The 16,081-nt window shown below is 42.0% G+C and overlaps 1 protein-coding gene, 2 long non-coding RNA genes and 1 other non-coding gene across 6 annotated transcripts in view; 1 reads left to right on the forward strand and 3 right to left on the reverse strand.

Moving 5' to 3' along the window:
- The window catches only part of LOC132540421 (uncharacterized), a 216,491-nt gene that overhangs the window by 53,220 nt on the left and 147,190 nt on the right, over nucleotides 1-16,081 (reverse strand). The gene's annotated exons all lie outside the window — the stretch shown is intronic.
- DDR2 (discoidin domain receptor tyrosine kinase 2) overlaps nucleotides 1-16,081 on the reverse strand; it is a 158,776-nt gene that overhangs the window by 53,220 nt on the left and 89,475 nt on the right. The gene's annotated exons all lie outside the window — the stretch shown is intronic.
- On the forward strand, nucleotides 5,718-15,323 carry LOC132540220 (uncharacterized). Its single transcript, XR_009551428.1, has 3 exons — nucleotides 5,718-7,994; nucleotides 13,865-14,039; nucleotides 15,231-15,323. It is a non-coding gene; the product is annotated as an uncharacterized LOC132540220 (long non-coding RNA).
- LOC132540519 (U1 spliceosomal RNA) lies at nucleotides 6,825-6,988 on the reverse strand. The gene has a single exon (XR_009551728.1). It is a non-coding gene; the product is annotated as a U1 spliceosomal RNA (small nuclear RNA).

Below are 16,081 nucleotides of genomic sequence, written 5' to 3' on the forward strand. Positions count from 1 at the left end.
GACCATACCCACCTCCACCCCCTGGCCCCGTGAAAGGGGGTGCTATGTGCTGCTTCCAGGAAACCACATGGAGCATATGCAAAGCCTGGAGCACCAGGAGCTGCCGCCAGGGCTCCCCTGAGCACAGGATGGATTAGGCTGAAAGAAGGGTGGCTATGGAGGGATCAGCCAGGGGACCTAAGCAAGTGGAGGGTCTAGATTCTTGCAGAATCAGATTCATGATTTCGGACTCAGAAAGTTGATGCAGGTAGGGGCGTCGGGAAGCCAAGCCCTCCAGAGAAGTGTTGATGCCTCTGGAGCCCGGACAGGGGAGAGGGCTTCACAGTGGAATAGCATAACTGGGACTGAAATTCACATCTCCTGGTCAACCCCAGGCTGCCTCTAGTCACTGCTTCCAAATCCAGAAAAAACAAGTTCCACCCAGCAGGTGAACAGCCATCCAGGGGGAGCTTAGCAAATATCAGGGAAATTATCTGGGTTTTGTTAAGACTTTTGCTATAGTTGTTTTGGGTTGTTTGTTTTGTTTTTTGTTTTTCTTTTTTTTTTTTTTTTTACCAGAGCACTGCTCAGCTCTGACTTATCACGGCATAGGGGATTGAACCTGGGACTTTGGAGCCTCAGGCATGAGAGTCTCTTTACATAACCACCATGCTATCTACCCCCAACATCAAGACTTCTTTGGCCAAGTTGCAAGTTCCCCTTAACAACAAGCTTTTAGGTCTATGGCCATACCACCCTGAACACACCTGATCTTGTCTGATCTTGGAAGCTAAGCAAGGGTCAGGCCTGGTTAGTACTTGGAAGGGAGGAATAGGCTTTTAGGATGGTCATTTCCCTAGAAGCCCAAAATGTCTTCCAGAAAATTACTACAACAGTCCAGAAGAGAGGTCTCAGGCAATACTGGAGTTCAGAGGCCAGACAAGACACAGTAGTATGTTCACCTCTCCAACAATGTGGGAAACTGAAGACATAGCTGAGTGGTCATGAAGGCCAGGAGTTTTGAAGGAAACAGGTGGACTGGACTTGAGGGACCATAATAGGCCTATACCTAAGGCTTCAGTCTGTCACTTACAAATAATGGGACCCCCAAGACAAGCCAATCAGAACCCCAGTTTCCTGGTCTTCACTAATTCTGCAGACTTGTCTGCTATAGACTGAGTATAATACACATGGAGAAGTTTAATAGAAGACATTTAGGAGGAGAGAGGACTATTCTATTTCCTATTTTGTTTGTGATAGAAGCAAAGAGAAATAGAAAGGGAAGGGGGAGGGATAGAGAGGAAAAGAGAAAGAGAAATACCTGCAGCATGACTTTACCACTGGTGAAGCATCCCCTTTGCAGGTAGGGACCAGGGGCTTGAACCTGGGTCCTTGAGCATGGTAAACTGTGTAATCTACCAGGTGCACCGCCACCCAGCTCTGATTATTTGTTCTAATTATTATCATTCTCTCTTAAGCAATATAGAGGGTGTATGGTCTTATAAAGGGCACTTAAACCTTCAGCCTCTCCATTTATGGAAATGCAAATGGAAGTGTACAGGTCCCTGCTTACGCTTATATAGTTTAATTATATACATGGCATATATTGTAATATATGAAATACATTATGCATATTGCTGGTAAGATAAACATACAAGACATAAATTTTATAAACCTATATTGTTTATGCTATATAGATTCTTGTTTATAGGAATTTGGGAAGGTAACAATAGTTAATATATGCCAAGTACTTAAAATGGTATAGTTTAATAAATATCAGCTATTATTTACTTTTGATCACTTTCACTTTTTTACTCAGGGTTATCAGGTCTGCAAAAGTCTGTCATTTCTAAAAGTATTTTTAATAGAGGAGAGAGGTGGAAAGAGAGAGGGGTAGAGAGACAAAAAAGAGAGATACCTGCAGTATTGCAGCACCGCTCATGAAGCTTCATTCCCTGCAGATGAGGCAGGGTTTTTTTTGTTTTTGTTTGTTTGTTTTTAACCAAAGCATTGCTCAGTTCTGGCTAATGATGGTGCTGGGGATTGAACCTAGGACTTCTGGTGCCTCAGGTATGAAAGTGTTTATTTGCAAAACCATTCTGTTATCTTCCCAAATATATTTTTTAATTTCTTTGTTGGGGAATTAATGTTTTACATTCAACAGTAAATACAATAGTTTGTACATGCATAACATTTTCCAATGTTCCATATAACAAAACAACCCCCACTAGGTCCTCTGTCATCCTTTTTGGACCTGTATTCTCCACCCTACACACCCCAGAGTCCTTTACTTTGGTGCAATATGCCAGTTCCAGCTCAGGTTCTACTTGTGTTTTCTCTTCTGATCTTGTTTTTCAACTTCTGCCTGAAAGTGAGATCATCCCATATTCATCCTTCTGTTCCTGACTTATTTCACTTAACATGATTCTTCCAAGGTCCATCAAAGATCGCTGAAAATGGTGAAGTCACCGTTTTAAATTGCTGAGTAGTATTCCATTGTGTATATATACCACAACCTGCTCAGCCATTCATCTGTTGCTGGACACCTGGGTTGCTTCCAGGTTTTGGCTATTACAAATCGTGCTGCTAAGAACATATATGTACACAGATATTTTTGGATGGGCATGTTGGGTTCCTTAGGATATATTCCCAGGAGAGGAATTGCAGGATCATAGGGTAGGTCCATGTCTAGCCTTATGAGAGTTCTCCAGACTATTCTCCACAGAGGCTGGGCCAGTTTATATTACCACCAGCAGTTCAGGAGGGTTCCTTTGACTCCACAACCTCTCAATCATTTATTGGTGTTACCTTTTCTGGTGTATGACATTCTCACAGGAATGAAGTGGTATCTCGTTGTTGTCTTTATTTGTATTTCTCTGACACTCAAAGACTTGGAGCATTTTTTCATGTGTTTCTCAACCTTTTGGATCTCTTCTGTGGTGAATATTCTGTCCATGTCCTCTCCCCAGTTTTGGATGGGGTTATTTGTTTCCTTGTTGTTGAGATTTGCAAATTTTTTATATATTCTGGTTATTAGCCTCTTGTCTGATGTATGGCATGTAAAGATCGTCTGCCATTCAGTGAGAGGTCTCTTTGGGTCCAATTTTCTTTTGCTGTGCAGAAGCTTTTTAATTTGATGTAGTCCCATAGGTCCTTGCCTTAGTCTTCTTTGTAGTTGGGTTTGTTTCATTAAAGATGTCTTTAAGATTTATGCAGAAAAGAGTTCTACCAATATTTTCACCTAAGTATTTGATAGTTTGTGGTCTAACATCCAAGTCCTTGATCCACTTGGAATTTACTTTTGTATTTAGTGAAATATAGTGGTTCAGTTTCATTCTTCTGCACATTTCAACCCATTTTTTTTCCAACACCATTTGTTGAAGAGACTCTTTTTTCCCCATTTAATTGTCTGGGCAACTTTGTCAAAGATTAGATGTCCATACGTGTGGGGGCTTACTTCTGGGCTCTCAATTCTATTCCACTGGTCAGTATGTCTATTCATGTTCCATTACCAAGCAGTTTTGATTACAATGCCTCTATAGTACAGTTTGAGATCTGGGAGTGTGATGCCTCCAGTTCTGTTCTTCCCTCTCAAGATTGTTTTGGCAGTTCTAGGTCTTTTCTGGTTCCAGATCACTATTTGTAGCATTAGTTCTAGTCTCCTAAAAAATGTGGTTGGGATCTTGATGGGGATAGCATTAAATCTGTAGATGGCTCTGGGTAGCCATCTACCCAGATGATGTTAATTCTTCCAAGCCATGAACATAGAATATCTTTCCACTTCTTTGTGTCTTTTTCAATTTCCTTGAGTAGTGACTCATAATTTTCAGTATATAAGTATTTCACTTTTTTAGTTAGATTTATTCCTAGATATTTTATTGTTTTTGTTGCTATAGTAAAAGGAATTGATTTCTGGATTTCATGTTCTTCCAACTTAGTGTTTGCATAGAGGAATGCCACTGACTTTTGTATGCTAATTTTGTAGCCTTACACCTTACTGTATTGCCTGGTGATTTCCAAAAGCTTCTTGCTGGATTACTTAGGTTTTTCTATGTATACTATCATGTCATCTGCAAATAGGGAGAGTTTGACTTCTCTTCCAATCTGTATCCCTTTAATTCCTTGTTCCTGCCTGATTGCTATGGCAAGAACTTCCAACACTATGTTGAATAGTAATGGTGATAGTGGGCATCCCTGTCTAGTACCTGATCTGAGGGGAAATGCTTCCAGTTTTTCACCATTGAGTATGATGTTGGCTGTAGGTTTGCTATATATAGACTCCATTATCTTCAGGAATTTTCCATCTATTCCCATTTTTGTAGTGTTTTGATCATAAAGGGATGTTGTATTTTGTCAAAGGCTTTCTCTGCATCTATTGATATGACCATGTGGTTTTGGTCTTGCTTTTATTGATGAGGTGGATCACATCATTAAAAGGCATATTAAGCCAAACTTGCATCCCTGGGATAAACCCCACTTGGTCATGATGAACAATTTTTTTAATATACAGCTGTATCCAGTTGGATAGAGTTTTTGTTCAATATGTTAGCATCTATGTTTATCAGAGATATTGGTTTGTAGTTTTCTTTTTTGGTTGTGTCCCTGTCTGCTTTTGGTGTCAAAGTGATGTTGCCTTCATTGAGGCTGGAAGGGAGAGTTCCAGTGTCTTCAATCTTCTGGAAGACTTTTAAAAGTAGAGGTATTAGTTCTTCTTTGAAGGTTTTGTAGAATTCATTTATAAAACCATCTGGTCCAAGACTTTTATTTTTGGTAAGATTTTTGAGTTAGGTGGGTTTCCTATAGACAGCATATTGTTGGGTTGTGTTTTCTGATCCATCTTCCTACTCTGTGCCTCTTAGTAGGTGAATTCAGGCCATTAACATTTATTGATATCATAGATTGAAGATACTTTAATGCCACTCTTGTATTTTTTTTAGAGTGTTCTGACATGGCATATTTATGTTGGTCTGACTGTTTATAGGAGACCTTTCAGAATTTCTTTTAGGGCAGGCTTGGTGACAGTTGATTCTTTCAACTATTGCTTGTCTAAGAAGATTTTTATGCCTCCATCTAGTCTGAATGACAGTCTAGCAGGATACAGTAGTCTTGGTTGAAAGCCTTTCTCATTGAGGACTCAATAGATATCTTGCCATTCTCTTCTGGCCTGTAGTGTTTGTGTGGAGAAGTCTGCTGCTAATTTCATGGGTTTTCCTCTGTAGGTGACTCTGTTTTTCTCTTGCAGCCTTCAGGATCCTTTCTTTATCCTTATTCCTTTCCATTCTAAATATGATGAGTCTTGGTTTCTTTAAGTCTGGGTTAATTCTGTTTGGGACCCTCTGGGCTTCTTGAACATTTATGTCTTTGATGTTGTCTAGACTAGAGAGGTTCTCAGCTATTTTGTCCTGAAGAATGCTTTGTTTCCCTCCCTCTTTTTCTTCCTCTGGTAAGCCAATAATGAGTATATTATTTATTTTGAAGTCATCCCATATCTCTCTGTTGTTGTTTTAGGTATTTCTTAATCTCTTTTTGAGATCTCTTACTTCTTTTTTAGTTGCCTCTAATTCATCCTCAATCTTGCTAATTCTGTCTTCAGCCTCATTTATTCTATTCTCTCTCCCCTCTACTGTGTTCTGGAGTTCATCTATTGTGTTACCCTATTCTGATACTATTTTAGCTTGTTCAGCTAGTTGTGTTCTTAGCTCAGCTATTTCAGATTTCAGCTCTCTAATAACCTTGAGATAATTAGTGTTTTCTTCCAGAGTCTCATTTGTTGCTTCTGCATTTCTGATGAAAATTATTTCAAACTCTACTCACTCCTGTGATTATTTCCTTAACTAGTGTTTGGATATTGAACTCATTATTTTATGCTTCACCCTTTGGGGGCTTTTAGCTGAACTCTTGTCCTGGTTCATCTCTCTCACTACTTTTCAAATTACTGATCACTCTTGCCTGGACTGACTTGTGTCTAAGTAAGGTACTTAAAGGGTTCACAGCTGTGGAAATTAACAGTTGTTTCAATATTATTTTAATCCCTGAGTTGGTGCACAGTGTCTTTAAAAGTCTCTTTTGCTCTTTTTCTTCCCTGCAGGCTATGGGAGCCTGAGGTCTTTTAAACTATAAGTAGGCTTCTTAGCTTAATCACTGACTCCTGACCAAGAGATAAAGCGGGGTGGGGGAGAGAGAATACAGTGGTTATGCAATGAAATTCTCACACCCCAAGGATCCAAAGCTCCAGGCTCAATTCAGCTTCTTTGCCAAGCTAGACAGCACTGCTGGGTCCTGAGTTTCTAAACAAGTCCCATTTATAGTCTGTAGGTTCTGAGGCAACTATTCACTATGTTCTCATCAGGAGAATAACATGGAAAGGCTCCCACCACATAGCCCAACTGCTAGGCCACCAACGTGTAGATCTTCTTCTTAGTTTCCTGCTTAGTTGTCTGTCTTCCAGTGTCAGCACAGGGCTTCTTCTCTGCTGCTCCAGCCTCAGAGGGCAGTAGCAATGGAGACTCACATTTGCATTTGTTGAGTCTTAGGGGAGTCCTCTCCTCCCTTCAGCCATCTTTTTGTTGGTAAAACAGAGTGGAGCTGGTGCCTCAATTGGTAAACTGCTGGACTGTTAACCAGCCACTTAATCTCTCCCTAGGCTCCTCGATGTCCACGAGTCACAAGTGTTTGCACTTACCGGTGATTTGGTGGGTTCCTGAAGTCTTTCTTGTCCTGTCTTCTTGCGGTTGCAGGTGGTCTCCTTTGGTATTCCTAGTTGACCCAGGAGAAGAGAGGAGAGAAACACAGCTGCTGCTGCTCTGTAGCCCTACCTCCAGAAGTCTTTTCTTTTTTTTTTCAAATAAGGGAGAGTACATGTACAGTCCCCTACTACCATAAATTCTGCAGTCGAGTTGCCCACATTTGGAGAAATCTCAGGGTCAGCACACCCGGAGTACAGTGAGTTAAGCCTTGCCCTGGGAAATACACCTTTATAATTATAGACTTTCACCTGTCAGGTAAATATGAACCCAGGTCTTTATGTTCAGTAATGTGTACACTCTAGTGGGGATGCTACCAGCCAGCCCTACTCACTTTTACTTCTAGCAAAACAATATAAAACAAACAAAACAAAACAAGAATTGGCTTCCAAAGTAGTAGAAAATACTAAATAAGTAAATAAGTAAGTGAAGAAGTATGGGTCAAGGGGAAAGGAGATTGGGACCATGAATCAGGTTGACAGCCAAATACATTAATTTGGTTCTGTATCCTTCACCAGCACTGGGCCTCAAATCAGCACTCCCAAGCCAAGAAGTAAAATGTAGTTAGTGAAGATGAATCACTGAGAAAACAGGATGGAAGCTGACTATAGGTTCCAGTTTCTAGGTGGGGAGGGCCAGTCTGCAATGCTCAGTGTTTTGCCTAGAAGAATGGGGTAGAAATGGTGGTTATTGATTTGAAGGCACTGACAGCTGGTCAGGGTGTGAGGAAAGGGGAACACAGATGCCAGAGGGGGAAGATGCTGACAGGCAGTGCCTTTTCTACAGCCTCTTTCAGCCACTTGTCATTTGATACTGAGGCAAGGGGCTGAGTCTGGGCGTTGTGTGTACAAAGTCACTGGGATCCAACCCCAAGATTTTTTAACGAAATTTGGGATCACTCTGACAAATATCAAGACAAGGCAAGTAGGGGTTGAATCAGTTACCTGAAGAAAATCCCTCTGAGACACTAAGCTTTTTTTCAAACCTGACAAGGCAAAGACTAGAGCTTAGGCCACACCATGCAGAAAGGCCTCAGAAAAAACACAGGAGTTTTCAACAGCATGGAATGGCCAGGAACTCAGGCCAATTATCTCCAGTGAAAACATTCTGTGCTCCCAAGGAAACGCAGTTCTGAATGCCTTCACTGTTAGCCAAGCTGGACTTTGGGTTCATGTCCTCTTAAGAAAGCTGAGGATTCAAGCAGATGTTTAAAGAGAAGACCACCCTAGCTTCACAGGGAAGTGGGCCAAACCAGTTTCTACTTACCAGCAGGTATTTTAGTGGCTACTAAGAAAGGAAGATGACTGAAATGTGCCTGAATGTACAAATGTTTAAATCATGGCATTTAAAGAGAATTCAGATTTAGTCTTTTGGGTGCTATAGTCTATATCTGAGTTATAAGGTTTGGGTTAGGATTAGGGCTATGTTTAGAGATAGGGTTAGAATTAGGGCTGAATTGGCCACCCCATCATCTGGGGCCCTAGTCAGGGAATGCTTGGATTCCCACATAGATATGATAAGCCTAGACCTCTAACAGATCCCTCTTTCTCCCATCACTGGTCATCTCCATCAAGAACAACATCATAAAACCTCTTGTGGGCCTATACAGGACATTTTCCTCTATGTAGAACAGTGGTAGAAATTGCCCCACTTTTCAGAGAGAGGCTGGGTCAACATATTCTGTTACTAGAGGAAGATGGTCCTGAAGTTATTCCAGCCTAGAATGTTCCTAGCTATAATCATGGAACACGAACTCAGGCTGACAGGGATGTGGAGGTTATACAGGCTACTGTGCTAAATATGAATAGACTTGGGCCTGAGGTCAGATCAATGGGGTTTATGGTATTTATATATTTTTCCCATATTTGGGAGTTTCTCTCTGCCCTAATCCAGCTTTCTAATCCTATCCTCAACTCTGACACTGTCTTCCCAGACAATATCCCTAGCCCACCTGCATGTTAGCTGTTGGACTCAGTCAAAAATTAGTAAAGTCATGGTCCCCTTGGAATATACCTAAAACAGACTTCCTAGCTCCTTCCAACATGAAGATCCCCAATTTTTTTATTTATAAAAAGGAAACACTGGCAAAACCATAGGATAGGGAGTCGGGTGATAGCACAGCAGGTTAAGCACACATGGTGCAAAGCGTAAGGACAGGTGTAAGGATCCCGGTTCGAGCCCCCCCCCCCGGCTCCCCACCTGCAGAGGAGTCACTTCACAGGCAGTGAAGCAGGTCTGCAGGTGTCTATTTTTCTCTCCTCCTCTGTTTTCCCCTCCTCTTTCTATTTCTTTCTGTCCTATCCAACAACAACATAAATAACAACAACAATAACTACAACAACAATGAAAAAACAAGGGCGACAAAAGGGAAAATAAATAAATATTAAAAAATTAAAAAGAAACATAGGATAAGAGGGGTACAACTCCACACAATTCCCACCACCAGAACTCTGTATCTCATCCCCTCCCTTGATAGCTTTCCTATTCTTTTTTTATTTTTATTTTTTGACACTGCAGACCTACTTCACCACCTGTGAAGTGACTTCCCTGCAGGTGGGGAGCTGGGGGCTTGAACTGGGATCCTTATGTGGGTCCTTGCACTTTACGCCAAGTGCACTTAACCACTGCACTGCCCCCAGACTCCCTGCTTTCCTATTCTTTAACCCTCTGAGAGTATGGACCCAAGGTCATTGTGGGGTGCAGAATGTGGAAGGTCTGGCTTCTGTAATTGCTTCCCCGCTGAACATGGATGTTGTCAGGTCGATCCCTACTCCCAACCTGTCTCTCTCTTTCCCTAGTGGGGCAGGACTCTGGGGAGGTAGGATTCAGGGACACATTAGTGTAGTCATCTGCCAAGGAAAGTCCAGTTGCCATCATGGTAGCATCTGGAACCTGGTGGCTGAAAATAGAGTTAACATATAAAACCAAACAAGTTGTTGACTAATCATGAACCTAAAGGCTGGAATAGTGCAGACGAAGATTTGGGGGGGCGGGGTCTCCATTTTGTAGATAGCTAGTAGGCATATTTTAGTTATATTCCAAAGGGCTGTGGCTATACTAGTCTTTTTTTTCCCCCTGAGCTTGAAATATGACATGCAGGTGGGTCTGGGGAGATGATGTCATTGATAGAAAAAGGACCAAAATGATGGATCAGGGAAGAGAGTAGCTCCCAATATGGAAAAGGTATATAAATATTGTTGACTGTAAACACCATTGATTTGATGTGATCTGGGGCCCATATTCAGCTTAGTAGCCTATGTGACCTCTTCATCCCTCTAGATCTGAGCTCACATTCTGTGGTCATGAGTAGGAATGTTCCAAGCTGCCCCAATATCAGGACCCATCTTCCTCAGGTGTAGCATAGAGTATGTTGTCCAACCTCCCTTCAGAGGATGGAACATTCTCTACCATTGTTGATCCAAGTTGAGGGCAAGGTCCTATGGGGGCCCACAAAGAGAAGACCCCAAATTTCATCTGCTATACTTTAACCTTTAGGTTCCTGATTATTCAAATTGTTCTGCTTTATACCTTACTGCTTTTCAGCCACCAACTTGCAGATGCTACCATGATGCCAACTTGATTTCCCTGGGCAGACAGCCTCACCAATGTATCCTGGAAACCCACCTCCCCAGAGCTCTGTCCCGCTAGGGAAAGATAGAAACAGGCTGGGCATGTGGATAGACCTGTCAATGCCCATGTCCAGCAGAGAAGCTATTACAGAAGCCAAACCTTCCACCTTCTGCACCCTGTAAAGATCTTCATACTCCTAGAGGAATAAATAATAGGGAAATTTCCAGTGGAGGGGACAGGATATGGAACTCTGGTGGTGGTAATTGTACCCCTCCTATACCACAATTTTATCAATCATTATTAAATTACTAATAAAAATTATAAAAAGGAAGAAAGAAAAATAAAGCTAAACATTAAAAATAATAAAATACACATTAAAAGAAAAAAAGGATTAGCTGAATTACAAAAGCCAAACCTGGGACCTTCTGTGCCCCATAGAGATCTTTAGTCCATACTCCCAGAGGGATAAAGAATAGGGAAGCTTCCAATAGAGAGGATAGGATAGGCACTCTGACGGTGGAAACTGTATGAATTGTACCCTCTCATCCCACAATCTTGTTGATTATTATTAAATCACTAATAATAATAAGAAGAAGAAGAAGAAGTAGAAGATGAAGAAGTTGAAAAAGAGAAAATATAAAGCAGAACTCGGACTGGGTTTGGTGTATTGCACCAGAGTAATAAACTCTGGGAAGTAGGGGGGAAGAGGTTCAGGTCCTGAAACATGATGGCAGAGGAGGACCTAGAGGGGTTTGAATTGTTATGTGGAAAACTGAGAAATATTATACATGTATAAACTACTGTATTTTACTGTTGACTATAAACCATTAACCCCCCAATAAAGAAAAAAGAAAAGAATTAGAGCTGAAACTGTCTCTAAGAGCTTGTGAGAACAATGGAGCCTATAAGAGAGGCATGAAACTTTGATGGTTGATACAGTGGAGCTATACCTCTGTAATTTCACAATCTTGTAAACTGCTCTTAAATCACTAATAAAAAAATGTGGAAAAAGAGAATGAAGGCTACTTTTGGACAGGGATAAGAACAAGGTTGGGGTTAGGATTAAATTTAGAATTAAAGTTAATACATTTGGGAGATATTTTTACATTAGAGCATAGTATTTGCATGCCTAAGGCCCAGATTCAATCCCCACACCACTAATAGCTAGAGCTGAGTAGTTCTCTGCTCTGATTTCTCCATAATTATCTACTTCTCCTAAAAATAATAAATATATCTCTAAAACACATTATATAGAGAGAGTAAAAAAGACCACAGCAAAGGAACAATATGGTGGGGACCAGACTTGAACCTATGCTGCACACAAGGCAAAGCAGCACACTATCCAAATGAACTGTTTTATAGGCCCTAATAAATCATATTTTTTAAAAAAATTCATTTTAGGGATGTGGTTATACTTATGAATAAAGCTAGTATTAAAATTGGGGTTAAAGACAGGGTTAGTGCTAGGTATAGGGTTAAGAGTAGAATTCAGGTTACAAGTAAATTTGGGCTAAGGATGAGGTTAGGATTAGAATTAAGGTAAGAATATGGATTAGTGTAAAGATTATAATTAGAGTTTAAAGATAGGATTCTCATCATTTTAGGAAAAGTTATTTATTTAAGGAGGGAGAAAGAGACCAGAACACTGCTCAACTCTGGTTTAGGAACCTAAGACCTTTGGTGCCTCAGGTATGAACCAGTCTTTTGTGTGAACCTCTCTGTAAGAGAAGCTATTTTTATGGTTTTCTCATTACCTTCCTAACATCTTTGTGAGAGTACATCTCACAAGACACAACTTGGAAACATTTTTAAAGAAATGCACAGAGCAGTTTGGGAGTTCCTTAAGTTCTTTGTGCTTCTTCTTCTCATTCTCAAGTTGAGAACGATGCTAAACACCAGTCACAAAGCAAGCAAGACCCAGCACTAAGTCAAAAACATCTGTGCCACAGGGGAGGGAGATGCATATTTCTCAGCAATCCATCATTCCCCATGTGTCCAAGGGAAAACTTCCCGGTTTGGATGGTTTTAACTTTTTATTCAAGTGTGTATATGTCCAAACCACTAGAGACTTCTGGGGGGGGCTATCTTGCTACAGTCATACTCCTTAGAGACCTGCTGGTTAAGACCAAGGGCTAAGTCAACAATGGTCATGTTCTTCCTGGAAAAACACACTGTCTGTCCTTCATGGCTCTGCCCAGCCTGGGCACAGGGCCCTGGGTCTCTTAGAGTTAGGGTTCAAGGTTGTTGGAAGTCCTAATCCCCATGGGTAGCTTGAATCTTTCTTAGAGACTACAAGGTCTCATACAGTCACTAAGGAACCCTTTTCCTGACCCCTCCTCCATGAATCTGCTTGACAGAAACTACTGATTTATGGTTTGGGATTATTTTTATTTCTTTTTTCCTCAAAGTGACAAATCCTAACCTTTGGTAGTATAGTTGTAGAAAGTTCCATGTCCCTTTACTGCCATCTCATTCTGTCCACCTGTGGCTACTTTGTGGCATGTAGAGAATACTGTTTCTTCTCTCTGTTTTTCAACTATTATTTTTATTAGTGAGTTAATAAGATTATAGGGGGTGTAGGTCCACACTGCTGTAAATTTTGTGGCTCCCCACAACCACCAAAGTTCTCATAAAGTCTTAGAGATTGTTTGGTTTCTCCTCCTACTCCTCCTTTTGCTTCTCCGTCTTTGCAAGTTCATATGTTTCAATTATCTATATTAGTTAGATTCTACATATAAATGAAAATAACTAGTAGTTGATTTTTACCTTCTTCCTTCACCCAGCTTAATCACCTCTAGTACCACTCATTTTGTCCCAAAGAACACCATATCTTCTCTTTAATTGCAGAGTAGTACTTTCTTGAGTATATATCCTATAACTTCTTTATCCAGCTCTCTCACAATTTTATTTATTTATTTGTACTAGAGTACTTATAAATTCTGGCTTAATGGTGACACTGGGGACTGAACCTGGGACTTTTGGTGCCTCTAGCATTAAATTCTTTTCCTACAACCATTTTGCTATCTCTCCGGCTCTGCGCTCCTATTTTGTAAAGTGTTCTATAGAGATTTATCTAGAGTAACACATAAAGAGTCAGAGCTGTAACTAGCCCCTAGAGCTCCCAGTCTACATGTACACTGCCTCAAATGTCACTACATCCTGCTCAGTAAACCCTCATCACAATTTCTGGTGTGGTCACAGGGACAGGTTGGGAAACAATCTAGACAAAGGGCCCCTGAACACTCAGCTTATTGCTTATCTAGACCTCAGAATGTGCTGGTTCCCAGATGTGTGGCAGTATGACAGCCAAAGAAGTCTGTTCCCTGAGAAGGGAGGACTCAGCATTGTAGCATTTTGTTCTCACTGGGGGAGACAAAACCTTCGGTTGAAAAGTTGTCATATACAGAGGTCCTGAAAGCTACATGGCCCCTTTTCAGGTACCACCCTCACCTCCCCTTTGTCTCTGTGAGCACTGGCTGATAATCATAGCCCCTTTGTTTTTCTACTTACACCTCTTCACTCCTCATGGTTCAAATGCTCTCCCTTCTCTTTTTACCATTCTTCTGCTCTAGGTCACTCTCACACCTAATGACTTCATCCAGCATGGGGCTTGAGAGTGACTTGGTTTGGTGGCACAGGGACTTCTGTGAGTCTAACACTTGTGAAGACTGAGAGCAGAGATCAGAATATACTTGCTGAAGGAGATGGCCTCTTCATCCTGTGGCTTTGCTGGTTTTATAACCTCCAGTGAGTCTCCTGGTGCTTCTGGGCCCCCATTTTCTTTCCACAAGACTGAAATGATAGGACAGCCTACTTCCCAAGATTGTCATTTAACCTATTTTCTGATAGTCTTTAAGTTGTCAACCTACTACCCAATCTGGTAGAGGCCCATATCAGGCTTGACTCCAATCCCATTACTCCCTTGATGATCCAGACCCAAAACTTGCTTAAGCAAAGAAAAAAAACCCTGTTCATCCCACACCTTCGGGGTCACCAAGGCCTTCCAGGACTCCTATCCCGAGGAAACTACATTGCTGACCAATTGGCCTCTACATTACAATTTCACACCGTCTCTGAGGCCACATGGTTTCATTCCTTAACACATCTCAACTGGAGAGGCCTCCGCCATAGGTTCCCGCATATCCCTACAAGAGACCTCAAAAAAATAGTGCGTACCTGCAAGTCCTGTCAGCCCTTTCTACAGGTTCCCCCTCTTCAGACCATGGGAAGTAACCCCCGGGGGCTCCGTCATTTGTGGCAAGCTGATATTACCCACTACCCTCCTTTTGGAAAACTTAAATATATCTTTTTGACAATTGATACCTTCTCCCGTGTGTGCTGGTCATCTGTCCACTCTGGAGAAAAATCTAAACATGCTATCAGTCACATGCTTCAGTGCTTTGCCACCCTCGGACTCCCAGACCAGATTAAAACTGATAATGGCTTTGTCAGCAAATCCTTTTCACAGTTTCTCCACACATGGGGAATTTCCCACACTACGGGCATCCCATACAACCCCAAAGGACAGGCAATTGTTGAAAGACAAAACCAGGCCCTCAAATCTCAATTACAAAAACAAAAGGGGGAGTCCCTACCCCCACATGACCAACAAAAAAAGGCATTATTCACCTTAAATATATTAAATTTTTCAAAAAGAAAGCCCTCAGTTATCCCCCTTCCAGAAACATTGGACCTCCTCTGTCTCGTATAGCTCAATCTGGGTCCGGTTGAAAGACCCGCTCACTGGAGCCTGGAGAGGGCCAGACCCACTTCTCACAGCAGGTAGAGGATTCGGATATGTGTTCCCCCAAAATGAAAAAAGACCAATATGGATACCGGCCAGAAATATAAAATATTTTCCCCAACAGGGGGATGATGACAATGATCTTTCCAGGGTAGCTCTTGGCCCTGAGGACCTCCCCTCTGCTTCCTCCACAGAATTAGAAGGAGAAAATGAAGGCCCTCCTGTTGAGCATGATGACGACACTCCCCAAGATGTGTGACGGAGGGTTTGGTAACCCTCGAGAAGCCTGGAACCACTGCAATAAGATCATGGGTAAACCTTGTGATTGTGGAGGAGGCAGAAGTAAGACTACCCCTTCCCTTTCCCAGGGTTTCACAACCAAAACTGTTGATTGCCCCTCTGAAACAGCCTATCTTTTTAATGAACAACATAGGACACCCAGGTGGGTGTGTGTCACAAAGCCCAAGATTATTCCCACTATCAATGGGCGCCTGGGGCCTTGTCCTTGCACCAACTTCTACCCGACTCTGCATTCCACATGCTATGACCAGGCCCAACAATGCACGCGGGTGTTCGATAATAAGACCTTTTGGACGGGCACCCGGAATGTCCTTAATCCTACAGCCAGGTTAGAGGGAGGAAATATAGCCTCCTCCCCTTGCTATGGTGCACCAGGAGATACCCTCTGTTGGGACCTCACAGCACCCATGGGGTTTTCCAATGGAGGAGGGGTCCAAGACAGAGTTAGAAAAATAGAAACTGAACAGAGGATTGAGTGGCTCATCAGCTCCCAATATCCTGAGTTAAATCACCATCCTTTGGTTCTCCCTGAGGAACGGGGAGAATTGGCCCTTGATCCTCAGACCTAGGGGGTCTTTGAGACCACCTTTGCTCTCCTCAACCAAACCTCCCCTAACCTTGCTCAAGACTGTTGGCTCTGTATAAAAACTGGTCACCCACTACCCCTCGCCCTCATTTCCAACTATTCGGGGCTCAGCTCATCAATCGATCAGAAGTCCAACCCAGCTAACCCAACCTACCTTCT

This window comes from Erinaceus europaeus, chromosome 9 (assembly GCF_950295315.1).
Source record: "Erinaceus europaeus chromosome 9, mEriEur2.1, whole genome shotgun sequence".
Classification (NCBI taxonomy): Eukaryota; Metazoa; Chordata; class Mammalia; order Eulipotyphla; family Erinaceidae; genus Erinaceus; species Erinaceus europaeus.